The 27,289-nt window shown below is 34.8% G+C and overlaps 1 non-coding gene across 1 annotated transcript; it reads left to right on the forward strand.

Moving 5' to 3' along the window:
- Window positions 1–13,657: 13,657 nt before the first annotated feature.
- TRNAA-AGC (transfer RNA alanine (anticodon AGC)) lies at window positions 13,658–13,733 on the forward strand. Its single transcript has one exon. It is a non-coding gene; the product is annotated as a tRNA-Ala (tRNA).
- The last annotated feature ends 13,556 nt before the right edge of the window (window positions 13,734–27,289 follow it).

Raw genomic sequence — 27,289 nt, forward strand, 5'->3', positions numbered from 1 at the left:
ATTTCTTACTTATACATTTAGTCTCAATTTAAATTAGTGGCACACTACCAGGGTTGGTTTTGCAATGTCTTGAGACATTTCTGGGTGTTACAATTGGAGTGGTGCTGTTGGCATCTAGTCGGCAGAGATGGAGAATGGTAAACAATCTACAGTAGACAGGGCAGCCCTCCACAGTAAGGAAGCATCCTGCCTAAGACGTCAGTGATGCAGGAGTTGAGAAACTGGTTTATTTGGGATCACCTCAAAGCTTTTACTTAATATAAAATTAATTATCTTTATTTTCCTCACACCATGCTGGGGTTTTTTTGCTCAGCAACTCACCTAAATTTTTCATTATGTATTCAGTTCAGTGTCTATTTGTTTAATGCCTGTTTCTCCCATTAGACTGAATTCTTTGGGAATAGGAAATGTATCTATTTTGTTTCTGTATTGGATAGTCAGTGTGTGGCACAATATATGGCATACAGAAGGAAATCAATAATAATTGTTGAATGAATGATTAAAGAAGGTTTATTACTGGATAGGGCACTATTTTAGAAATCAAGTAGAAACAGTCATTCAACACACAATCATTCAAGTCCAGGGAAACTGTAGCAGAGGACAAAGACATACAAATAACCAATTAAAGTACAGGGAAGATACAATAATACCCTAAACAGAGTTAAAAATAATATGCTGGGTAAATTCAAAGGAAGGAATAAATGACTACAATGAATTTGGGTTGGGGAAGATCATTATCTTCTTCACTATCATTTTTTGGATGATTGCCAATTGACTAACAACATTAAGGTTTATTTTCTTGGGCTGTGATGTGAGACATGGCTTAACTCAGCACATTACCAAACAGTAATTTCTCAGAGACTTTGTAGTATTCATTTCCCCCACAATTATAAACAAATGGCAAACTTGAGTTTCTTGAACTTAAAATAATAAGTATATCTTGAAATGATCAATTAAAAATATTTAAGAAACCAATTAATGTGTGAGAAGCCTAGGACTCTTTATCCTGGAGTCCAATTCTTAGATCCTGATAGGATGCAGTCACAAATGATTCTAATGTGATAAGATTTATAATTGGCTGATTATTATTACTGTTTCAATTTGGAAATTAAAAGTTATCTGGATCAACAATGAGTTGGGGTCATACTTGTACATGTGTGCGTGCACATGTATGTGCGTATTTAATATTCACACATTCATACATTCAGTTATGTATGTATACAGAATTGAATACACACACACACACACACACACACACACACACACCTTTTCCTACCATAGATATACATCAGGTCCTATGTACTTGATGATCAATAAAACAATTTTTTCGCTCTTCAAGATTTTGGGATTCTGCACGTCTGTTTTCTTTAAGATAATAGCTACAGAGTTTTGATATCTGATTCCCAATTTAAACTAGACCCTGAACACTTCATGGCATTGCAGTGGTTCTCTAGTCAGCTGTCTTTCAATCGTCACACAAGACATTCAAACAAGTCTTTACTATCTTTAAAGTCCCAACGCTTTTTTGGGTTTTTTTGTTTGTTTGTTTTTTTGCTTTAACTATTCAGCCTACACTTTGCAGAGAAAGCAGGAGGCAATGGTGGGGGTCCTACAACCACCATCAACTCAACTTCTATAGCCAAGTCTACCAACCCCCTTGTAGCTCTCTGATTCCTCTTTACCTAACCCAGTGAAGAAATTATTCCTCCTTCTTCCAAAGCCAAATGCCCTGCTATGCTCAGAATCTTCTTCCTTCTCTGTTTCTTACTCTTCTGCTGATCTAATACTACTCCTATTTATTCAGAACTTCCCCTCTGTACTAGATATTTCTCATCTACTTTTAAATTTTTGGACCCCATATTCTTCTCTAGTTTGCTTCTCTTTTTCTCATTTCACAATCACGTTTCTTGGCATCCTTGCATCCTCATCCCTCATTCACTCCTTAGTTCAGTCCACTCTGATTGCTGCCCTAGACACTCCCTGTCATTGGATGTAACAGGTATTCTTCATGGTCTCCCAGCAACCTGAGATGTAGCCGAATGCTCATTCGCTTTAAAAGACTCTGTTTCCTTGGTTTCATGACACGCCCATGCCTTTGCCTCTACCTCTCTGTCTACTTTTCTTCTACTAGACTTTTAAGTGCAGGAGGCCTGATGATTTCATCCAGTCCCTAGTTTTCTCTCTTTCCATCTGCTCTTATTTGTTGATCTTTACCATGCTGGTGACTTCAATTCCATTTGTATGGTGATTATTTCAACTTTATGTCTCAAGCTCAAATTACTCTTCTGAGATCCAGAGCAAAATATCAGACATTGTATTCTAAATCTCCACCCATATGTTTTACAGGTCCTTTAAAACTACCATGACCCAAAATGAAGTTCTGATTCCCCCTGCCTCCTATGCTCCCTGTACTCCAAATGGCAACCACAACCAACCAACCAACCAACCAAGAAGGAATGAATCATTCTTGATTAAATTTTTTTTTCTGTATCAGCTCCCATAGATATTCACACATTATATAACATGAATTCTAATTCCTTAATATCTTTCAAATGCTTCCACTTCTCTCCACTATTTTCTTTTGCCTAAATCCAAGCCACTGTCATCTCTTGCCTGGACCAATGTGTTCTCTTCACATGACAGCTCTGTTTTCACTCCCATCACCTCTCTCTGACCCATTCTCCGGAGCAGGACATGGACTGTGGAGCAGAAACTCTATGAATGGTGAAGAGTGAATGTGAATGGTGCCTCCCTGAGTTGTATGCTCCATGACTCTGATCTGAAGTAATCAAAAAATAAAGTATCATCCATGGTCATACTCCACTTAAAAATTTTAGTGGCTTTCTTCTTCTCCTCAATTTAAAACTAATTAACTTGACCTATAGATCCTTTTATGATCTGACCCTATCTCTCTTATTTTTATGCTTCTGCAGTACAGAGTCATTCATTCCTTGAATTCCCTAAATTTTCCTTCTTCCCAATGGGAGCCTTTGCATTTCTTCTTCCTAGGAATAAATCTCTCTGATTAGTCAACTGAATAAATTCTAATTGGTTTCTGTGTCTTTGGTTAAAAATCATTTCTTTGTAAAAGCCTTCCTTGACACACTTATTAGTTAAGGTTTACTCATTAGAAACGTATAGACACTGTAGCTTTTCCTTCTACTTTTGTTACAGTTGTAAGGTCCAGGGGGACAAGCACTGTGTCTCCTCCATTCACTTACACATCTCCAGTGGCAAAACAATAGATAGTAAATATTTGTATGAATGAACAAAGTATTTGGATTCTCAATGAAAACAGCAACTAAATTATTTATATAAAGAATTTATTTTCTGTCATGAAGTGATTGTACTGGCTGCTTACATAGTCGAATGTAATTATTTAATTGCAAAACTGAATTTCATCTCGTGCCCTGTTAACAAATTGACTTATTAAAAATGATTCTCAGTGATATTTCAGACAGGCTCATATTAGTTCCATAAGTGTGACAACTTGTATCTTTTAGGTCTCGGTTAAGTGACACCATGGTATAAAAGAGCATATTTACGGAGATCACCAGAAAAAGTTTATATTTAATTAAGAAGGTACTTTTGAAATTATAGCTTTCATTTCAGAGAATTGTGTGACGCAAAAGAAAAGTCATCTAGATTGTACGCAAGTACAAGTTGACACCTCATAGTAAGAATTACTGAGTCTTTACCAACTGTGAAAGCAAGTAAGACAGTGAACAATAGGCAGGCAATAAATACCTCATGCAATCTTATTGAACACAGCCTGGCAATTCTGTTTCTCTAGAGGCATGAGAATTTCAGAACAATAAAATGCTTTTGATCTAAGTAATTGTTCTATTGGATTTGTCTCATATATCTTAAAAGTGAAAATGCCGCCAGTTTATAAGTTCACCAAAGAAGTTGCTTGTAGTTTAAAAAGAAAAACAGTTTAAACCGATAGATTATAAATCAGAACTAAAATCTTATCCCAGCTTTGACAGTTGCAGTGGTGATAATATAGGAGAGTAGCTTCATATCTCAGAGCTTTTGTTTTCTAACACCTGCAATGTATATAGAAATGTAAATACATAGTGTTGTTCTTTCAACTCAATGAAAAACAAAAACTACTGAGCATGACATATAATACTCTTCTCAACCTGATTGAAACTGATTTCTTGTACCTGATGCCTTCTTACCCACCTTCACTTCTGCTCTCACCAAAGGAAGGGAAGAAACGTGTCTAACATGAATTTAAAATCAGAATTGTTTTTTAAGAATTTATTTATTGATTTTACAGAACGGCGCAGAGTGAGAAGTACCAACTGATAGTTGGTTCACTTCAGTTATTCACTGCTTGGTTGTTGCTTGTCGTATATGTTTTGACCCTTTACCAGGCAAACCCAAGGTTTTGAACTGGTGACCTTAATATTCCAGGTCAACACTTTATTCGCTGCAGCACAATAGTCCAGGCTAGAATTGTTGATTATTTGTTCATTAGAACCACTTATGAATTAAAAAAGAAAAAAGCTAGATTTGAAGACACTAATTCTAGTGATTGCCAGTGTTTTTTGACAACTTGCATTGTTCAGGGATGATAGCTATTACACCTCTGCTCCATTGTACAACACCCATCTGTTGGTCTATTTGTGTCTTCCTCTAGACTCCGAACACATGTAAATTCTAGACCTCAATAACTGCTTATTAAGTGAATGAGCAACCAAATAGAAGTGTTCGTGTTAACATCATGGAATTCCTGCAACTTTAAAAAATATTTTTCCATGAAACACATCATCGAATACAGTGTCAGAGTTCCATGAAGACCACCAAGGTAATGGCCTGGCACAAAGTCAAGGCCTTCATATGAATGGATTACTTTTGCAAGCATAGGACACGAGAAAAATATCAGCAATTTTCTCAGCTGTCTCCCCCCCTACCCAAACTAAATTCATAAAAACATTGCAAGCTTCTTCTTTGTTCTTTTATTAATTTATTTGACTATTTAGTTGCTCTAATTGGATCAGAATAATCTGAAGCATGGGTCCACCTCCTTAGACCCAACAGTTACACAGTTGAGGACACTAAGAAAATATTTAATTAAGTGTGTGGATTTTTACTTTAGCTTTGATGTTTTTACATTGGGCAGTCTTAGTACTCAGATATCCCTCACAGTCATCCAGAAAACTTGACCAATGACCCATGCCCGTGCAGTTTGATTCACTAGCTGTGGGCTGAGAGTGAGGAACCTACATTTTAATATGTTCCTCAGGAGCGTCTGGTGGAAGTCAGATCCAGACTTGGAGAAATGCTAGCCTAGAAAGTCAATTGCATTAGATTTTCTGCACTGGCTGCATTTCAAATCATTATCAAATTTCTTCCTAACATACACCTTACAGAGAGGTAATTTGCTGATAACTTTTATAGGATACCATATTAACACAAGTATTTCTTTATTCACAATATTCTTCTTCATGAGGTTTTTACATACCATGATTTTTTTTTTTTTTTTTTACAGAGACAGAGAGTGAGTCAGAGAGAGGGATAGACAGAGACAGACAGACAGGAACGGAGAGAGATGAGAAGCATCAATCATTAGTTTTTCATTGCATGCTGCAACACCTTAGTTGTTCATTGATTGCTTTCTCATATGTGCCTTGACCGCGGGCCTTCAGCAGACCAAGTAAACCCTTGCTGGAGCCAGCAATCTTGGGTCCAAGCTGGTGAGCTTTGCTCAAACCAGATGAGCCCGCGCTCAAGCTGCCGATCTCGGGGTCTCGAACCTGGGTCCTTCCGCATCCCAGTCCGATGCTCTATTCACTGCGCCATCGCCTGGTCAGGCCATACCATGATTTAAAATTTGCGATACTGACCCTCCACCACCACCACTTCCTCTGTTTTATTTTTATTCAGTTCATTTATCACACATACATAGATTATATAATTTACTTATTTATTTCATTTCTTGTCTATCTTCCTCTAATAAAGTATCAATAGTGAGAGGAGAGGGAATCTTGTGCTTTGTGTTCCATTTGCCCACATATTCCCATGTCTGGAACTGTGTCGGTTACTTATGAAGGGAGCAAAGTTATTGTTGAGTTGAAGGAAATAAATGACCAGTTATGGGAAACTCTACGTGGAGACAGAAATCACGGGGAATGTGTCTGCTTCGTGCTCCATTGATTCTTCCCTTTCAGCTATGTACCACTTGCTAAATAGAAACAGGAAGCTACCTTTCACTGCCCTTTCTTTAAAAATCATTCGTAATAAAATTCTTTGAAAATTGCCTATAACAACTGCAATAGCTTGAGAGAATGCGGTCTCTTCACAGCCATAATTTCATGAACAACAATGCTTCCAGCTAGTCATTTTTCTGCATAACTTTTATTGAAATCTGTTCAGTCTGGATCCTTCCTTGGCTCTATCAAGTTAAAGCTTTCCTCTTCATGGTATTGTACCTGAAACAGCCATTTAGCTGATAGTGAAGGTCAATGGCTGACTATTGAGTGAAGGGTAAGGTGATGCTAGTTCACATCCTCTTAGTTGCAAAAGGCAGTCGGTCTATAACTATGGTCAAATGGACTTCTAATAGAATTTGATAATCTTTTAATTCCATTTTAAAATGATGAATAGTAATTGTAGTGTTATGCTTTGCACTGATTCATTGATGTTACGAGTTGAAAATAGAGCTTAAAACTGAAAAACATCTAATAAAGTTTTTATAAATTTTTTTTTATAACCACATTTACTTGGAAATTTTAAAATTGATATTTGGAATGTAAACCTGTTTTAAGAGATAGATACCTTCACTTTGTACATGATCACTTGTTACTAAAAGTAGCTTTGGTTTTCTGACTTTTTCCATTTTGCACGAACCTAGTATAGGATTCCATGCCTTGGTGCTGTCATCATAGACTTTAAGACACAATTCAGCCATGATCCCCTCATTCTAAATACTTTTAATCTAACATGAATTCATTATTGAAAAAAATTATAAGAACAGGATGGTGGAAGAAAAAGTGGGCTTTGTTTTGTCCTTTTAGCATAAAATCTGTCATCTCTTAGACAAGTGGTTAGTGTTCTGCAATTTCACATACATCTTCTCAGCTGGTCCTATCATAGCGTTCTAGTGAGAGTGGCCATAGCATGGTTCCTTGGTCTATAAGTAGTGCTTGTTTTAACTCTCACAAGTATTCAATGAAAAATTATATGGTCAGTTACAGATAATCAGGGGAGATTTTATTATCTCTGTAACTTATGAGAACTCAAACTCTCAAATTTTTTAAATTGTTTATGCTTAATTGTTATACTGGGGAACAAAACTTTTGTTGCATCCACAAAAACACTTATCCTTACCTAATTCAAGTGTGCTGATCTCAAATCTGGCATTAGTTTTTCTCTGTAAGCTACAGTTTTTTTTGCAATTCAAGATTTTAGGTTTTCATCTTATTGTAAAATTTTCAACATTTAGTTTAACATAATGAAGTAGCATGTCTTTTTGGGCATCATCTTTGTGAAAATGTAATAATTTATATAATGCAGTAAATATACTAATACACGAAAAGATATGATTGCATCAGAATTTGTCTACAATTTCAAAATAGAACATATTAAAACACTTATTCTAGTCACAAAATTTGCACAAAACTTATTTAAATTCTATTCAGAGCTTTAAGGCAGGAGGCTTAGTGCACACCTGCACGCAAGATACAGCCTTTTTGGTGCAGTCCTTAGAAACTATGTAATGTTAAAGGATTAAGGTGTCCCCAGAAATAATGGAGACAAAGAAATGTAAACTAATTCAACTAAAGTCTCACAACTTATTGGTAAAGAATGCAATCCAAGTGTTTTGATTCTTAGTTCAGTCACCTTTATTCCTTATCAGGCCACCTCTCCTATAGTCCTGAAAATGAATATTTTCAGCAAAAGCTATGGAACCAGCTAGTACTGACTTTCAGAGTCGAGACAGTTAACCTGGAAGCCATCACTTTAAATTTCTGGAAGTCCTTGTTGGATGGAAGGTTGAGTGTACATTTGGCAATAAAATACTGCTTTTCTTGTTTATTCCTTCTGAGTACCATGGAAGACAGCTACCAGCTGCTGGAGGTCAAACACAAGCAGCGGAAAATGAAGCATATTCAAGTCTGAGAAGAAAAATCTTACTTTTAGGATTATCAGTAAAACTGGGATTTCCACTACATTTGTATTCCATAGAAACTGGTTTATTGAAAGGACCAAGGGTTCTATTTATTTTCTCTTACATTAATACTCAAAACAATGTCTTTTGAGAGACTTAACATTTGGGTGATTTTTAAAATAATATTTTTTGAATTTTAGCGAGAAAGGGAGAGAGAGAGAGAAAGACAGGAACATCAATCTGTTTCTGTACGTGCCCTGACCGGGGATCAAACCAGCAACCTCTGCACTTCGGGACGATGCTCTAATCCATCAACCTACCCCATCAGGGCAGAATTTTTAAGTTCATGTTAGATATTAGATACATAATTTTAATAAAATCTACATCTTTTAAGTCACGGGTATCCATACCATAAAATTTTTTTATGCCATACTATAAAATCTGATTAAAAAACTTTTTTCTTAAGTATGCTTAGGTAAAAACAAACAAACAAAAACCCAAACAAACAAGCAAAAACAAATATGCTTAAGCACATGGTAAGTGTGGTTAAGTGAGGTTATGTTTCAATTATTCTTCCAAAGAAATGGTGTCTTTTTCTCACATCTAAAAATGTTGTATATTGATACTCTTACCTTCCAATCCTAATTGTAAGGTAATCTATCTATATCAGGGAGAGTTTTACAGGTGGTCGAGTCTTAAAGATGACCTTCCTGGTCCAGAAAATCACATATAGCCATTTACCTAGAACTGTCTGGGAAAATGACTTACCTGTCCATGCTCGTAGGAGACAGATAGATCCAAATGTCTATTAGTTGATTTTTCTATAAAACATGTCTGGAACTATAACAGAGATAGATGACTTGCTGAATTGTGTCAGAATCCTCCTGTTGAATTCTTGTTTTTTGCATTTTTTTTCCTTTTAGATTCTTTATGCCAACTATAAAGAGGTTATGTTTTAATTGCTCTTCCAAAAGTATCAAGTCTTTAGCTCATGTTGTCTAAAAATGTTCTAATTGAAAATGTGTTCTAACAAACTGGAAAAGTCTCTGAGAAAAACAGGTGATATTCAAAGAGTTGAAAAAGAAAATTTATAATTGGAATAAAAGTTGAAAGTCGCAAAGTATGTCAATAGAGTTGGGTACAAAATAAACAAAGGTCATGAACAGGTTCCCCATCTACATGCATGCAATTATGTTTTTATATACAAGAGAGAAACTGTGAACTCTATGTGTCAATTCTGGGAAGCTTCACTTCATTAGTAGGGCGCAACATGTAGTTTCTAACAGGTGACTTGATAACAGGTAGCTTGATAACAGGTAACTTGATATACAGTGAAGTGTTCAGATCTAATGCAAATAAATGATAACCAAGTAAGAGCTGGTTAACATTATATAATGGTAACATTATATAATGATAAAAATTCCATTTACCAGAAAGATATACACACAATAATAATAGGAGACTTTAATACCCCACTTACAATGATGAATAGAACATCTAGTCAGAAAATCAATAAGGAAACAGTGGACTTGAACAACACTTTTAACCAAATGGATCTTGCAGATATATTTAGAACTTTTCCCTCAATGGCCAGCAGCATACTATACATTTTTCTCAAGTGCACATAGTACTTTCTCTAGAATAGATCATGTTAGGTCACAAGAGAAGTCTTAACAAATTTCATATTTAAATTAGATGAAGTATCTTCTTTAATCCCCATGGTTTGAAACTAGCAGTAGCAGAAGGAAAACTGGAAAATCTATAATATATGTGTTAATTAAAGAACACAATACTGACAACCAATGGTTCAAGAAAAAAATCAAAAAGGAAATTACAAAATATCTTGGCACAAATGATAAATGAAACCAGCATATCAAAATTTATGGGGTATAGCAAAAGCAGTACTAACAGGGAAGTTTGTAACAGTAAATGCTTATAATAAAAAGAAGAAAACATCAAATCAGCAACCTAACTTTACATCTCAAGGAACTGCAAAAAGAAAAAGAATTAATGAACTATAAAGTTTGATGCCACAATTTATAAAGGTAGTAGACAGAGGAAGCTATACCATTAAAGAAATACTGAATGCTAAACCCCTACATGCAATCCCACTAAAGAATGACATTTAATCAGATTGTGGAGTACCCTCCCCACATTATACCTTAGTACCACACCAGCACATTTCCATTATAACAGCAGTGGATTATCTCAGAAAAGCTGGAAAGCACAGGTTTATCTCAGGAGGAGTGTTTAGGGAAGCCCACAGTAAGAAGGGACAAAAACAAGTACACTAGAGGAATTTGAAAAATTCAAAAGAAGTATGATCTACCCAGATACACAATAAACATTAAGCAGAGCTCAATTCCTAGTCAAATTAAAATGTATTTTTAGACTTAAAGTATCTTTATCTCAGTTCCTTTTCCAAAAATAAATAAATAAATAAATACAACACAAAAAAATTACAGAGTATGCCAAAATCAAGAAAAAAAAAATCACAGTTGAAGAGACAAATTAATCTCAGACCCAGACTCAGATAACATAAATATTGGCATTATCAGATAACAGATTTTAAATGACTATAATTATTATGTTGGGCTCTCATGGAAAAAAAGTAGGCAACATGCAAAATGGATAATGTAAGAAGAGAGATGAAAAGTGAAAAAATCAAAACTATGCTAGGAATCAAAAGCACCGTAACAAAAATGAAAAATGTCTTTAATGGGCTTTACAGTGGACTCAAAATGATCCAGTTAAGAGTTAGAGACTTTGGGTGATGGGTGCACAACACAATCAATAATTCAAATTAAAAAAAAAAGAATTAGAAAACTTGAAGATAGTGCAATAAAAATTATCCAAAATAAAATGCAAAGGGGGATAAAAATGCAATGAATCAAAGAGAACAGAACATCCAAGATAATTAGGACAATACAGTGTGGGGCATAAAGAGGGTTATAGTTGTGAGTACATGAAACAGAGTTTATTCTTGTATTAATTTATGTATCATTTTCATAACACATGTGAACAACTATAAACCCTATAGATAGAGGAGAGTAAAAATATTTTAATTGTTGGAAGAAAAAACCCACCAACCTAGAATTTCATTTGATTAAATTAGCCTTCAAAAATAAAAGAATAATAAAATCTTTCTCAGACCAACAAAAACAGAATTAGTTGTCAGCAGCCCTGACCTTTAAGAAATGTTAAAAAGCAGGTGTTTTTAGGCAGGAGTAAAATGACATACATTAAGAATTTGGATAGAAGGAATAAATAAAGGTAAATGTAATCTTTTATTTTTGTTATTCTTAATTAAGCTAAAAGATAACTGCATTTTAAAGTAATAATAGTAACAGTGTATTGAATGATTACAGCATATAAAAAAATGAAAGGAAAGGGGAAGAAGGAAAATAAGATGTCATAAAAAATGAGATGGTGTCACTGGGAATACTTTTTCTAAATACACTTACATTCCACACAAAGCACTGTAGTGTCATTTGCAGATGGGCCTATATTATTTTAAAATGTCTATTGTGGTTAAAAAGCAAGGCCCATCCATATATTTTTATAAGAAATCAACATTATAAATATGTAAGGACTCATATAAAATAGAAGTAAATGATGGAGAGATATATACTCTGTTAAGACTAATGAACAGAAAGCTGGAGGAACCATATTGGTTTTGAAAAATCATGTGATTGCCATAATACATATAGAAAAAGCATTTGATGAAATTCTATATCCTTTTTGATAAAAATAAAATCTGACAAACTACAAAGAAATTACCTAAATGCAATAAAAAAACATAAATGAAAAGGCCACAGCTAACATACTCAACAGTGAAAAAATGAAAGCTTTTCCCCTAACACATTAATCCATGTTGACTAAATGTATTGTTTCCTCTGGATGGAATCTTAAAACAAAAGGAAATTAAGTAAAAAACTAAGAATATTTGAATAAAGTATGAACTTTCATTAATAATACATAACATGTCATATTGATTCACTAATTGTGACTAATGTACTATATAATATAAGATGTTAATAATAGGGAAAATTGCGGCAAGGCATATGCAATCTGCCCTATACCATTTTGCAACTTTTCTGTAAATCTAAAATTAAAACTCTTTTAAAATAATTTATAAAAATATTCAAAAAAAGGAATGAAAATTAAAAAAGTTAAAAAAAAGTTTAAAAAATAAAAGTTAAAAAAAAATACCTTCATGAAATTAATAGCCTTTTTAAAAATTGGGCTAGACCAAAAGGGAAATCAAAATGAAAATCACAAATTATTTACAAAAATTATGTAAAAGAGAACAGCTCTCAATTTAACTGATGTGGTAATGTAATTCCTGGGAGATGATATTGTGTAATGGTAGATCAGACTCCCCGGAAGTGTGTGGTTCTGGGAGAGTTACTTAACCTAGCTTTTTCTTAGTGTACTCATCTGAAAAATGGTGATGATTTCAAAACCTTCTCAATTAGTGATGATTAAAGGAGAATGAATATGGAACACCTAGGAGTCTGGCACAAAGCAAGTGTTGTTAAATGATTTCTGTCTAATTGTTGCATTCATTCCTCCTTCCCCTTACCTTCTCTTAATCTTCTTTCTTCTCCCTCAATGTATTTCTTTTACTCTTTTTATAACAAAAATACTTTAAAAAATAAATGATATTGTTGATTCTCAAAACATTTCATTATTTTAACAGATCTTCATGTAAAAGAGTATATACTGGATGATTAAATTTACATTAAATTCTAAAAAGAGAAAGTTGTGGTTACAAAAATTACAATTGTTGATGCCTTGAGAATCAGGTATTAACTACAAATGGGCACAAGGATTATATAACATATTATTTTGATAGGATTGTAGGCTACAATATTGACAAATCTTTAATTAGGTTAGTTAAAAAAGAAAGAAGGCTCAAATAACATAATTAAGAGGAAATATTACAAATAATACCATAGAAATTAAAAGAATCATAAGAGATTACTATAAACCACCATAAAACAGCAAATCGATAACCTAAAAAAGTGAATAAATTCCTAGAAAGATATCAAGACTAAGTCATAAAGAAATATAAAATCTCAACAGACCTATAACTAGTAAGGAGCTTGAATAAGTAATCGTAGCCTCCCAATAATAAAAGGACCAGGACCAGATGGAATCACTGGTGAACTCTAACCAACATTTAAAGAAAACTTCACCAACCTTTGTCAAATTCTTCCAAAAAATTGAAAAGGAAGAAGCACTTTCAAATTTATTTTATGAGACTAGCATTACCCTGATACCAAACACAGAGAAAGAAGATTCAAGAAAAGAAGACTACAGAACAATGTCCCAGATGATTCTAGATACAAAAAATAAAAACAAACAAACAGAAAAACAACTCAGCAAAATACTGTACTAGGAAACTGAACCCACCAGCACATTGAAAGGATTATATACCATGACTAAGTGGGATTTACCTCTAAGATTCAAGGATAATTCAATAAATAAAAACCAATAAATGTGATATATCACATTAAGAGAATAAAGGATGAGGCCCTGGCTGGTTGGCTCAGTGGTAGAGCGTCGGCCTAGCATGCGGAGGACCCGGGTTCGATTCCCGGCCAGGGCACACAGGAGAAGCGCCCATTTGCTTCTCCACCCCTCCGCCACGCTTTCCTCTCTGTCTCTCTCTTCCCCTCCCGCAGCCAAGGCTCCATTGGAGCAGAGATGGCCCGGGCGCTGGGGATGGCTCTGTGGCCTCTGCCTCAGGCGCTAGAGTGGCTCTGGTCGCAACATGGCGACGCCCAGGATGGGCAGAGCATCGCCCCCTGGTGGGCAGAGCGTCGCCCCCTGGTGGGCGTGCCGGGTGGATCCCGGTCGGGCGCATGCGGGAGTCTGTCTGACTGTCTCTCCCTGTTTCCAGCTTCAGAAAAATGCAAAAAAAAAAAAAAAAAAAAAAAAAGAGAATAAAGGATGAAAACCATATTATCATCTCATTAGAAGCAGTAAAACATTTGACAATATTCAACACCCTTTCATGGTGGCTGAAGATTCTTGACAAGCTAAAAATAGAAATAAATTACTTCAATATAATAAAACTATATACGAAAAGCTCACAGCTAACATTATAGTCAGTGGTCAAAAAAGGAAAGTTTTCCTCTAAGATAGGGAACAAAGCAAGTATGCCCACTCTTCTTCTTAATATTTAACATGGTACTGAAAGTCCTAGCCAAAGCATATAGACAAGAACAAGAAATAAAAGAATCCAAATCAGAAAAAAAGAAGCAAAATTATCTCTGTTTGCAGATGACATGATCTTTTATGTAAAAACCCTATGATTCTAAAACTTCTACCACTAATAAATCTGCAGTGTAGAAAATTAACATATAAAAATCAGTTGCATTTCTATACACTAACAATGAATTATCATAAAAGGAAATTAAGTAAACAGTATCATTTACTATGGCATCACAAAGTATAAACACTTAGAAATAAACAACTAAGGAGGTAAAAACTTGTACACTAAAAACAAAAAAAAAATATAAAAGAAGTTAAGGAAGACACAGATAAATAGAAAAACATCCTGTGTTTATGGATTGGAAGATTTAGTATTGTTAAAATGTCCATGCTTTCCAAAGTGATTCATATAGATTAAATGCAATCCCTATCAAAATATCAATGTCATTTTCTTACAGAAGTATAAAAAATCCTAACATTTATACAAACCACAAGAGATCTCAAATATACAAATCAACCTTTAAAAGAAGAACAGAGCAGAAGGCATTACATTTTCAGATTTCAAAATATATTACAAAGCTACAGTAATTAAAATAATATGGTATTGTTATGAAGACAGACCAATGGAACAAAAGAGAAAACCCAGAAATAAGCCCAGGCTTATTTTATTCAAGTCAACTGATTTTTTTTTTTTTTACTCCAATATCCGGCTTCTATTGCATCTTTAAAAATCTCACAAATAAGTCTGAATCTTATTGTTTCTATAGCTGGACAACTTAGATCTTATTCATCAGCCTACTGAACTTTCTTTTTCAGAAACATAGATATCATGCAAAAATTTTCTGATACTCTTTCTTTTCTGAAGCTGGAAACGGGGAGAGACAGTCAGATAGACTCCCGCATACGCCCACCAGGGGTGACGCTCTGCCCCTCCGGGGGGGCGGTGCTCTGCCCCTCCGGGGGGTCGCTCTGCGGCGACCAGAGCCACTCTAGCGCCCAGGCCATCTTTGCTCCAATGGAGCCTTGGCTGCGGGAGGGGAAGAGAGAGACAGAGAGGAAGGAGGGGGGGTGGAGAAGCAAATGGGCCCTTCTCCTATGTGCCCTGGCCGGGAATCGAACCCAGGTTCCCCGCATGCCAGGCCGACACTCTACCGCTGAGCCAACCGGCCAGGGCCTCTGATATTCTTTTTTTAACTGTTATGGCTTGCTGGATCAAAGCAGCTGAATGTAATACAAGTTCATTGTCATTTCCTTCAAGAATGACAAACAGTATGGAGATTCCTCAAAAACAAAACAAAACAAAAACAAGCCCTATGATTTGGCAATCCCACTTCGGGGTGTATATCCTGAATTGAAACCAGGATTGTGAGGAAATATTTCTTCTCTAATGTTCATTGCAATATCATTCACAATATCCAAGAGGTTCAACTAAATATCCATATTAAAATATTGTCCAAAAACAAAGGAATGGATGAAAAATTTTAGGGAAAATTTAGATGATGAATTCAAAATTGCTGTTGCATACAAAAAAAATCACAGCGCCTGACCAAGCAGTGGTGCAGTGGATAGAGCGTCGGACTGGAATACTAAGGACCCAGGTTTGAGACCCCGAGTTCGCCAGCTTGAGCGCGGGCTCATCTGGTTTGAGCAATAAAGCTCACCAGCTTGGACCCAAGGTCGCTGGCTCGAGCAAGGGGTTACTCGGTCTGCTGAAGGCCTGCGGTCAAGGCACATATGAGAAAGCAATCAATGAACAACTAAGGTGTCACAATGCGCGACGAAAAACTAATGATTGATGCTTCTCATCTCTCCGTTCCTGTTTGTCTGTCCCTGTCTATCCCTTCTCTGACTCTCTTTCGGTCTCTGAAAAATAAAATAATTAAAAAAAATCACAGCATGTTAAAATAAAATGCAGTCTCATTACTAGGAGTGGTAGCATCACAACAGAGTCCAAGGAAGTCTTCTATGTTAAGTTCTTATTTGGTTTTTAATTCCATTGTTTTGCTTATAGCTTCAGACAGTGTTTTACAGCTTTCCATGTTCAAGAGACTCTGAGGCCAAGAAGAAAAGACTCTGCACCCATTTATGGATATGTGCATGGGTGACTCTCAGGTGTCACCTCTTCACTCATTCCTTCTCTGTGTCACCCTAGCTCCTTTACCCATCGCCCCACAAGATTTCCTTTGCTTCCTCTTGCCATCCAGGCTCACTTAGGGAACTTTTTGACATGGGGTAAACATTTATTAAGTATCACCTTACATGCTTACTTTATTTTAAATATTATTTACATTTAATATGTATTTGATCATAGTTTTTACTATTTATTTGCATTGCAATATTTGTGACAAGAGAGGGGAAAGGTGATTTGTATACAATGTGCTGCTTTTTCCATTGTACACTGAACATAGATATATCTAGCAATCAATTCTTTAGTAGCAAATAACTAAATAATTATTATAGGTGTTTTCTTCTTCTGCTGTATTTATGCATTTCAGAAATATTTGGGGGAATTAGATAGGCTTTGTCAGTGAGCATTTTTTTCTACTTAAAGGCAAGAATCCTATATGTACTGGCAGTAGGAAAGGACAGAAAAATGTTCATATTTGTGGTTTTTGTTATTCCTTGTTGATGTTACCAGAGTGAGTAGAAGTGAACTCCTTAAAATGTGAAGGGTTCATGCCATGCTGTGTGAGAGTTGTGGATGAGAAGGACTTCGAGTTAAAACACAGTGCCACACAGGTTTGTTCTGAGGAATCCATGATGCAGTTTCTCAGGAGAGTACTATGTAAATACAGATTGTGATAAAATGTTAAGCATTGTTTTAATTACTTCGTGGGAAGAATCTCAGTACATCTGATAAAAAAATTTTTTTCTCCTTAATTCTGACAATCTTCCGGTTAATAGTAGGAAATAGAGAATGAAGGAGAAAGGAATTAAATTACTTTAAGTTTGAATTGTTGGTGATTAAAACACTGTCAATACAGGTCATGATCATCTGAGTATTGAGACTTACTGTGTAATAAATCCTGAGTTTTCACCAAGTTCACCGAGTGGGCCGACTGCAATAGAACACAGCCACACTCATTCTCTCACGAATTATCTATGGCTTCTTTTGTGCTCAACAACAGTCTGCAGTTGCACCAGAATCTAAAATATTTACTACATAGTCTCTTACAGAACATGTTTATCTAAACCTGACTTAGAGAATAGATTGTTATATAGTAAATATTTTATCCTATTCAGTACTCATCCTGAAATAGAGTAAATTATAAAACCATTATCAAAACCGATAAACTCAACATATTCTAGATACAAGTTGAATACATATAAAAATTTTAACATGAAACAGCTTTTCCATGCATTAAATGCAATGGTACCTAATTTATAAGGCTTGTTATTATACTGCTTTCTCTATAATAATGTTTTATGTCTTAGATGGTGGCAATATACTGAGAAAAGTGTCACTGTATATAGACTGTTTTCTTTGCATATGCATAATATTTATAATTAATTTAAATTATTGATTATATGCAAATATAAAACTGAAGGTTATAAAAACTTCAGTGATTCAATAAGCTTCCATTTCTGTTTAGCTGCCTAAAACATTTTTTCATTGGCAATATGCCTCTCCTCTTTGGGGTACTTAATTATATAGCCTCATGAAAAGAGTGAATATATAGCCTACGCAAGAGTTCATCAAAGTTCTTCTTAGAAATTGATAGGAATGTTGGTGCAGATATGATTTCCTTTTTTATGTAGGATCACAAGTTTAAGGACATTGTAAGCCTGGGGCTTCTTGTGATTATCTTTGCCTGAGATTGAACTTAACTATATAGCAAGCAGAATAGTGAGGTGAAAGAGACAGGATCTTATGGCTCTCAAGTAAATCTCTGGATACAACCATGTCCAGAGTAACGTTGAATTTTTTGTTTATATCACTCAATAAATTTCATTATTTTATTTAATCTGGTTTTACTTGAGTTTCTGTCTTTTGTAATTAAAAGATACTAGAGCTCAAGGCAAATTTTCTCATTTTGCTTTCTCTGTTATTCCTCGTATATATTATTTTGCAAAATATATCTAAAGCTAGATATAGTTTATTTTCCCTTTCCAGTGATAAGCAATATTCTACCATTAGAACAAAAGACAATAGCATAATAAAATGATGTGTGTGAAACCATTTATTCCAATGTCCTATATGGTGTAGAACCCCAAAATGAAATTTAGACAGATGATTTTAAAAAGTTGCTCATGAAGATGGTTCTCAGTGATATAGTTCACAGCTGTAAAATGCTAGAAAAATTTAAATGACATTAATAACAAAGGATATGACTTCGGTTTCCTGGTCCCCACAATGAAGCATGATCTCCCCATAGACAGAAGGCAGAGAAGCAGATCTGGGTCTAAAGTCGTATTTATTCAGTCATGTGGATAATAATTCCAAAGATGGTTGTGGACAAGTCCTGCCAGGGGTGAGGACTACAGAGACGCAAAGAACCGACTCTGGGACCAGGTTCAGTGACGCAGATCCACTTTATCCAGGAAGTAAGCATGCTTATATAGATAGGTTCAGCCTATAGGGTGTTACAGCGTGTTCTTCAAAGCCAATGGCTGAAAAGATCAGGGAGCTGCATGGTTGGCGCTAAGTCACTTCCTTATTGCAGGCGAGCTTCCTTCCTGGGTGTGCCCAGGAGGCTTCTGGGAGCTGGAGTATTTTCACAGCATTGCATCAGCCGCAGCTGCTAGGAATGTGCTCTGCGCTCCACCCACAGATGGGTATATCACACTAATTTATGAATCTAATGTTATGAATAAGTTTTTGAGGATATTCTTAGTGTAGGTCTCCTTAAAGTCTCTATAGAAGTTTCTTCAAATATCTCCTGAGCTGCAGGAGCTTGTAATTTAATTTTGGAGGTGTTTATAGACAATAACCCAGTGAAGTAGGCAAAGTGGGAAGTTGTCTACATGATTAATTTCAGTTGAATTTAAGAAAATTTCTACTTTCAAAAAAATACTAATAAAACTGGACAAACTTTGCCTTAATAACTTTATTTCTACAGAGCTAAGAACTTAAATGACAAATGATTTAGAAGATGGTATATGCTTACTCACCTGCTCATTGAGACATAAGTGATTGATGAGGAAGTCTCCCTTTAATAAAACCTCAAAGGGTCAAGAGTAAAACAAGAATGATGCTGAAAACAATTAGCTTTAAATCACATTTTTGTCCAAGGAAGATCCAATAAATAAGAATAATAAAAAGCTAAATGCCAGTCAGATTATGAAAACAAATTCTAAGACCAATTTGTATTAAAAAAAAAAGAGATAAAATCTAATAAACATGACAATTAAAAAAAGATGAGTGAAAAAGATAAATAATAAAACTACAACATTACTAATTAAAGGAAAAGGAAAAACAATAAAACCAGACAATGATTGTAATCTCTTTTCCCAAAATCTACCTCCAATAGGACAAGTCAGATTTTTCTGAAAAGTAACTAAAGGCCATAGAAAAGTATCCCGAAGTTCTGAGGCTCCCAGGAGGAACTACAGAGCAGTTTGGTTGAAGACAGAGTCTCTCCAGTGACCTGAGGTCAGAAACTTGGGTATGACAGAGCTCCTGACCCAGCAGAGTGAACCCACACTCTCCTTTGCTCTCTGTCCTTAGAAGGTCATTGCCTCCTCCTCCAGCCTGACAACTTATTGCCATTGGAGAAATTCATGCTTCCAGGCCAACCAACTCAAACTCTGAACATTTTGAAGAGCTATAGGAAACAAATACTTGACACTAACTATTCCTGCTCATCTTACTTGTTTTGTATGGAAAAATCAAGGCTTGCCCAAGGTCCCAAGGTGAAAATTACACATAGAAACAAAGCCACCCCTATAAACCTATAAATCTCTTCTGGGTTTCTATAAGAAAATGCTTTTTAAATAAACCATACTAAAAAATGCTTGTGTTTCGGTCTCAAAAGAATTTCCCATCAACTCTCTTTTTTTCTGCTTCTTGTTGCCATTATGTATAGAGTTGTATTTGTACTGTGTTAAATTTTTAAGGGCATATTTTAATCATTTAAAGAAAGAAAGAAAAATTTCCAAACATATATGTATAAATATTTTTGATCTCTCTTTTGAGAAATAAGTGGGATACAGTAGATACTAAAACTAAGATAATTTATTAATTTAGTCCCATGATTTGACATATAGAATGCTGATAACAGAGCATTAAAGCTCAAAATAGGCATAATTAAAGGTATATTAAAAGTATTTTCTATTTAACATTGGGTAGTAAATCATTCTAAGGGTGATAGAACTGGAAAGTAAAACAGAAATAAAATGAGCATTGGACAAGTGTGCTAGAAAGTCTTTTTTAAATATAAAAATATACATGTCTATCTAGATAAAATGTTTTAATTCCAACTATTTATTCAATAATAATAATTGAGTGTGATAGCTAAGAGAACTTCCACCTACAGATTGTTGCTTCCCTGGCTTCCAACTCATATATCACCATAATTTTGAAGTCACCATTTGAAATTTAGCATAAAAATATCAGATTCTTTTGACTCCCCTTTTAACCAGCCATACTGACATTTTTAATTGTTTATTTTCTTTAATTACTACTGAATTTGAAATTCTATCTCTCTGGTACTGTAGCAAATTCCTTGAGGAATTTCACTTCTTTCTTTTTCCAAAAATGCAAAGACCAGATGCTTGCCCTAAATGTAGTCGTGCTTTACAACGGAAATTAGTTTAATCCAAGGGCAATGCAGGATATCCTCTGAATGAGACAAAGAATAGCTGCTGTCTTTTCTTATTTCATTTCAAATACCTTATCTTACATCTACAAATTTCATGCTTTTAAATTAACCTAATACTATTAAGAACCAAAGTGTTGGTGTTACATATTTTTCTACAAAAACAAGTCAAACTAAGCTAAACATATATATTCTGTTGTCTACTTACTCTTTCTCTCTCTCTTTTTTAAGTGAGAAGAGGGGAGATAGAGGGACAGACTCCTGCATGCACCTTGACAGGGATCCACCTGGCAAACCCCCCCCCCCTGGTCTTGGGCTGGTGCTCGAATCAACCGAGCTATCCTCAGTGCCTGAGGTTGATGCTCAAACTAATTGAGCCACTGGCTGTGAGAGGAAAAGAGAGAGAGAGAAGGGGAGAGGAAGGGGAAGATGGTTGCTTCTCATGTGTGCCCTGACAAGAGTTTGAGCCCAGGATGTTAGCACACCGGTTCAACACTCCATCCAATGAGTCAACCAGCCAGAGCCTTATTCTCATAGCTACTCGTATACATCTGAAATGTAGCCAACTAGCTCTTTTGTTTTGTAGATGTGTGTTAATACATTATGCCAAATATTGTTTTAAAAGTTATTTTATGCAAGTTATTTTACTTGAAGTCTTAAATATAAACCCTATTAATTTAAGATTACTATTATTCCTATTTTACAGGTGAAATAATTAAAGTTTATTCAGAATACTGGATTCATTTCATGTGTCACTGAGACCTGATTATTTGCCATGGTATCTGGTCAGAGTGGCCCTAAGAATAGCTGGTACTCCTCCTACAATCATGAAGACAGAGCTCTTTGTGGTAGATTGAATTATTGATCCTAATTCATCACTCAGCTGTAAAAGAATGATTCTTTCACAACGTTTTCTGCCCATGACTTCATGGTTGCTGGCATATACTTTCTTAGCACTTGAAGTTGGCCTTAGACATGTGATCTGATTTGGCCAGTGGGATATTAACAAATATGAGTTGAGTGGAGACTTGAATTGTGTTCAGAGGTAAAGCTTGTACTTTTGTGGTTGGTCATTAGAAGAACATATGCTAGATAGTCTTTACACTTCAGCCCAGAAACCAGAGCATTTCTCCATAGCCTAAAGCAATCAGGCCGACTTACATCCTAAAACAAAGTTTCCCAGCTGATCCGACCTAAACAAGCCGAACACCTTATTATTTTAAGCCATTAAGTTTTGGGGTAATTTGTTGGAACTCTTGTGACAAAAGCTGACTAGTACACTGCTACTGTCACCTGCTGATTTGATTTTATTTGGTCTTTACAGTGTCAACGTCTTAGCTCTGCTGTGGGAAACAAGCAAAAGGATTTGGATCCATGATTTTAAAGGTCTATCAGTGTATTCCTGGACTGAACTTGGGAGTATCAGGTGATAAGTAATGTTTCTTAAAATGCAAGTAAGATAATCTGATGTGCAAATTAATTGCCAAAGACTGTGCTCAACATATTAGTAGTGTAAGCTCAACCTAAATATTTTGTAGCTATTTACCAATGAAAAGGTTGAGGACCGTCAAAGCTGAGTGCTGTAATTTACCAATGGCACAGGACATTTATGAAAGGGAACGCGAAGTCTAAACTTATGTCGGTTTTACATCTCACAGAAGCGTTTAACCACTAGGTTGTATTACTCCAAAATAAAAAGCATTCCAAAGGAGAGACACGACAAAACAGAAATATTGGGATTCCTTCCAGAATTCATATATGGTCAAATTATAGCAAGATTTTTTTTGTTTCATAAAGAGAAAGACTGATGCGCCTTCTTTGATTATTAAATCTGTAGAACTGATTCTTATAACATTATCATTTCAAATATAAACTATAATTACATAATTATAAAAATTATAGCTTATTTACTTATTTAATGTCTTTATGTTTATGTACATAATCAAATTAATCCATACATGCTATATTATTTATAAAACTATCTTTTAGGGGTATATTGCTGTAATATTTATAGTTTATTTTATGCTTGGAAGGATATGTCATTTTAAATCTTTCGTTAGAACATTTTTTATCCTTTATCAGATTATTTGGTGCATGTTACATGAAGCATTCTATTTCTCAGTGATTGTTTTGGGTAAGTAGCTAAGCTATTTATTAATTTTATATTACCCTTAGGAAAACAAATGAAAACTACTTTCTTATACATCTGGTGCCATTTCGAAATTGGATAATAAATGAATAAGCTAAAATGTTCCAATCCATTCTTTGCAATAACAGATTGCATTTGAAAGACATTTTGAAATATTGGACAGAATATTTCTATAAAATGTCAATGAAAAGAATAGTTGTGTACATTTTGCATCAAATTAAGCAATATTCTAGGGTAAATAAGAAATTTTCCAAATCAGACACTAATGTCCCTTTTCTGTTCGCTACATGATAAAGCTTATGTTTTTTTTTTCAAAGTTTAACTTAAAAGGATGCTTTAATTTCATTTAAGAAAATCACAGTTACTGTTTTTAAATGGCATTGATTTCCCAGTGATACACATACGATTACAGTTCTATGTAATGTGCCTTGCCATATGTTCTACATTTGCAATGACTTCATATTACCTAATTTTTGGCTCATACACTCAAAGTTATATTTATTTTCTTCATGAAACACATAATTTGCAAAATTTTACTGAAATGTGTAATTTATATAGAAAAGTGTAGAAATTATAACAAATGCACAGCTCAATGAATTCTCACTAAGTGAACACATTCCCATGTATAACCAGTGTTCATATCAAGAAACAGAACATTGCCTGTACCCCCAGACACGGATCTAAGCCATTACCAATCACTATGGTAAACTTTTATTCTAATTTCTAACAGTATAGATTGCTTTTCACTATTTTTAGTGGAATTATACATTAGGTTCTTTTATCATTAATGGCTTTTATCATTAAACATTACGTTTGTGAGTTTCACCAATGCTGTGGTTTATAGCTATAGCTTGTTTGTTTGCACTGCTTAATATTTCATCAGACAAATACATCAGTTTGTTAATTTTATAGTTGATCGGCACTTGGTTGTTTCTAGTTTTTTGCTGTTTTTGATAATTAAGCTATGAAAATTATTGTACATATCCTTTGGTTTACCCATGAAGTGATTTATGTTGTGTTCATACCCAGAGTAGATTTTCTGGTTCATTGGTTTTGCATAAATTCATCTTTAACAGATAGTACCAACGTGACTTTCAAAGCAGTTTTATCAATTTTACTACCAAAAGCTGACTATGAGTATTTCAGTTGTTCCTCACTCTTGTCAGCACTTTCTGTTGCCTATCATTTTCAGGTTAGCCGTTTTGGTGAAAGTGTACAAGTATAACATTGTGGCTTTAGTTTGCACTTCCCTGGTAATTAGTGAAGTTGCAAACCTTGTTATAGGTGTGCTGCTCATTTGTATATCTTTTTCTGCTATGGTTCTGTTCAAGTCTTTTGTCCAAAGTTTTACTAACTTGTCTACCTTTAAAATATTGCCATGTAAAGTTTCTTTTTATATTCTGAAAATAAATACTTGGTCTAATATAGGTCTTCAAAACTCTCCTTCAGCCTATGACCTCCATAACACTCTCTTAAAGTTATTTTTGGATGAATAGCAGTTCCTAATTTTGATTTAGTGCATTTTTTTTACATTTTCCTTTTATAGTTACTGCTTTTTTTGTACTGTTGGAAAAATCTTTGCCTTCCTCAGTATCATGAATGTTGATTCATGTGTTTTCTTCTAAAAGCATTACAGCTTTACTTTTTCAAATTTAGGTCTCTAATCCATGGTCAAATTAATTTTTATGTGCTGTATAAAGAATGTGGTGAGGCCCTGGCTGGCTGGCTCAGTGGTAGAGCACCGGCCTAGTGTGTGGAAGTCCCTGGTTCAATTCCCAGTCAGGGCACACAGGAGAAGCAACCATCTGGTTTTCCTCTCCTTCTCCTCTCTCTCTTCCCCTCCCGCAGCCAAGGCTCCATTGGAGCAAAGTTGGTCAGGGCACTGAGGACAGTACCATGACCTCCTCTACAGGTGCTAGAATGGCTCTGGCTGCAGTGGAGCAATGCCCCAGATGGGCAGAGCATCGCCCCCTGGTGGGAATGCCAGGTGGATCCCAGTCTGGCACATGCAGGAGTCTGTCTCCTGCTTCTAACTTCAGAAAAATACAAAACAAAAATCAAAAATAAACAAACAAAAAAGAATGTAATGAATTTTTTTTCTACATAGCATCACTTTTGAAAAGACTGTTTTCTCACCATGTACTGACAGATCAATTTTACCATATATCAGATGATGGTGAATCCTTTTTTATAAGTTTATCTTAGTTGGACTTTTGAATTCCACCTAAGTTTTAGAATCAGCAGTTGATTTAAAAAAAAAATACCAGCTGGAATTTTGGTTGGAATTGTATTGAACCTATAAACTAATCTAAGAAGACTTGATGTCCTCAGTATATTGAGTCTCCCAATCTATGAAGATTGTGTAGCTTTCTATTTAAAGGCTCCTTTTAATTGTATACTTCTTTAAAAAAAATAATTTGATTTATTCATTTGGGGCAGGGGGAGAAAAGGGGTGGAGGAACAGGAAGTATCAACCCCCCATATGTGCCTTTACCAAGTAAACCCAGGGTTTCAAATTGGCAACCTCACCATACCAGGTGTATACTTTATTTACTATGCCACCGCAGGTCAGGCAACTGTGTACTTTTTAATATAATTGTTATACACTTTTGCAATAGATTTATTGCTAAGAGTTTGATATATTTGTTTTAAAATTATAAAGGTAATATTTTTAAAAACATTTTTTCTATATTAGATACTATATTCACTTATTATTTCTATTAAGTGTAGATTCCTTCAGATTTTCTACACATATGTTTATGTCACCTGTAAACAATGGCAATTTGTTGCTCCTTTTCAATATCAATGTCTTTTTTTTTTTTCTTGCCTTATGGCACTGGATAGAGTTTATAGTCTAATTTTGATTAGAATTGGTGGCAGAGAATATCTTTGTGTCTTTTCCATCTTGGGAAAACTGTCACCATTAAATGTGAGGTTTGCTGCATGTTCTTTTATATTGATAGATGATCTTTTATGAGACTGAGGAAACTTCTTCTTATTCCTAATTTTATAAGACTCTCATTGTGTGTGTTCATTATGTTCTCCACACTCCTCTTTCCAGAAAATATTTGTCTTTTAAAGATCCTGATATTTGAAAAATTCTGCTCTGCTCTTTAGAATCATTTTATTTTCTTCAATTCTCATTACTTCCACAGCTGCCAAATATGTATATAAACATGACATTTCAAATTTGTCTCACTTTATCTAGTTATTGCAGGAGGATCATTGGCTTTCCTTAACCTAATCCATCCTACCCAGAAGTGGACTCCTTCTTAATATCGGAAAAGAAGAAGTAAAGCTATCACTTTTTGCTGATGATATGATCCTATACATCGAAAACCCGAAGGACTCCACAAAAAGATTATTAGAAACAATAAACCAATACAGTAAGGTCGCAGGATACAAAATTAACATACAAAAGTCCATAGCCTTTCTATATGCCAACAATGAAATATTAGAAAACGAACTCAAAAAAATAATCCCCTTCACGATTGCAACAAAAAAAATAAAATACCTAGGAATAAACATAACAAAGAATGTAAAGGACCTATATAATGAAAATTACAAAGCATTGTTAAGGGAAATCGAAAAAGATACAATGAGATGGAAAAATATTCCTTGTTCTTGGATAGGAAGAATAAATATAATCAAAATGGCCATATTACCCAAAGCAATATACAAATTTAATGCAATTCCCATCAAAATTCCTATGAGATTTTTTAAAGAAATGGAATAAAAAATCATCAGATTTATATGGAACTATAAAAAACCCCAAATAGCCAAAACAATCCTAAGGAAAAAGAATGAAGCTGGGGGCATTACAATACCTGACTTTAAACTGTATTATAGGGCCACGATAATCAAAACAGCATGGTATTGGCAGAAAAATAGACACTCAGACCAATGGAACAGAATAGAAAGCCCAGAAATAAAACCACATATATATGGTCAAATAATCTTTGATAAAGGGGCCAACAACACACAATGGAGAAAAGAAAGCCTCTTCAACAAATGGTGTTGGGAAAACTGGAAAGCCACATG

The sequence above is a fragment of the Saccopteryx bilineata genome, chromosome 7 (assembly GCF_036850765.1).
Source record: "Saccopteryx bilineata isolate mSacBil1 chromosome 7, mSacBil1_pri_phased_curated, whole genome shotgun sequence".
Classification (NCBI taxonomy): domain Eukaryota; kingdom Metazoa; phylum Chordata; class Mammalia; order Chiroptera; family Emballonuridae; genus Saccopteryx; species Saccopteryx bilineata.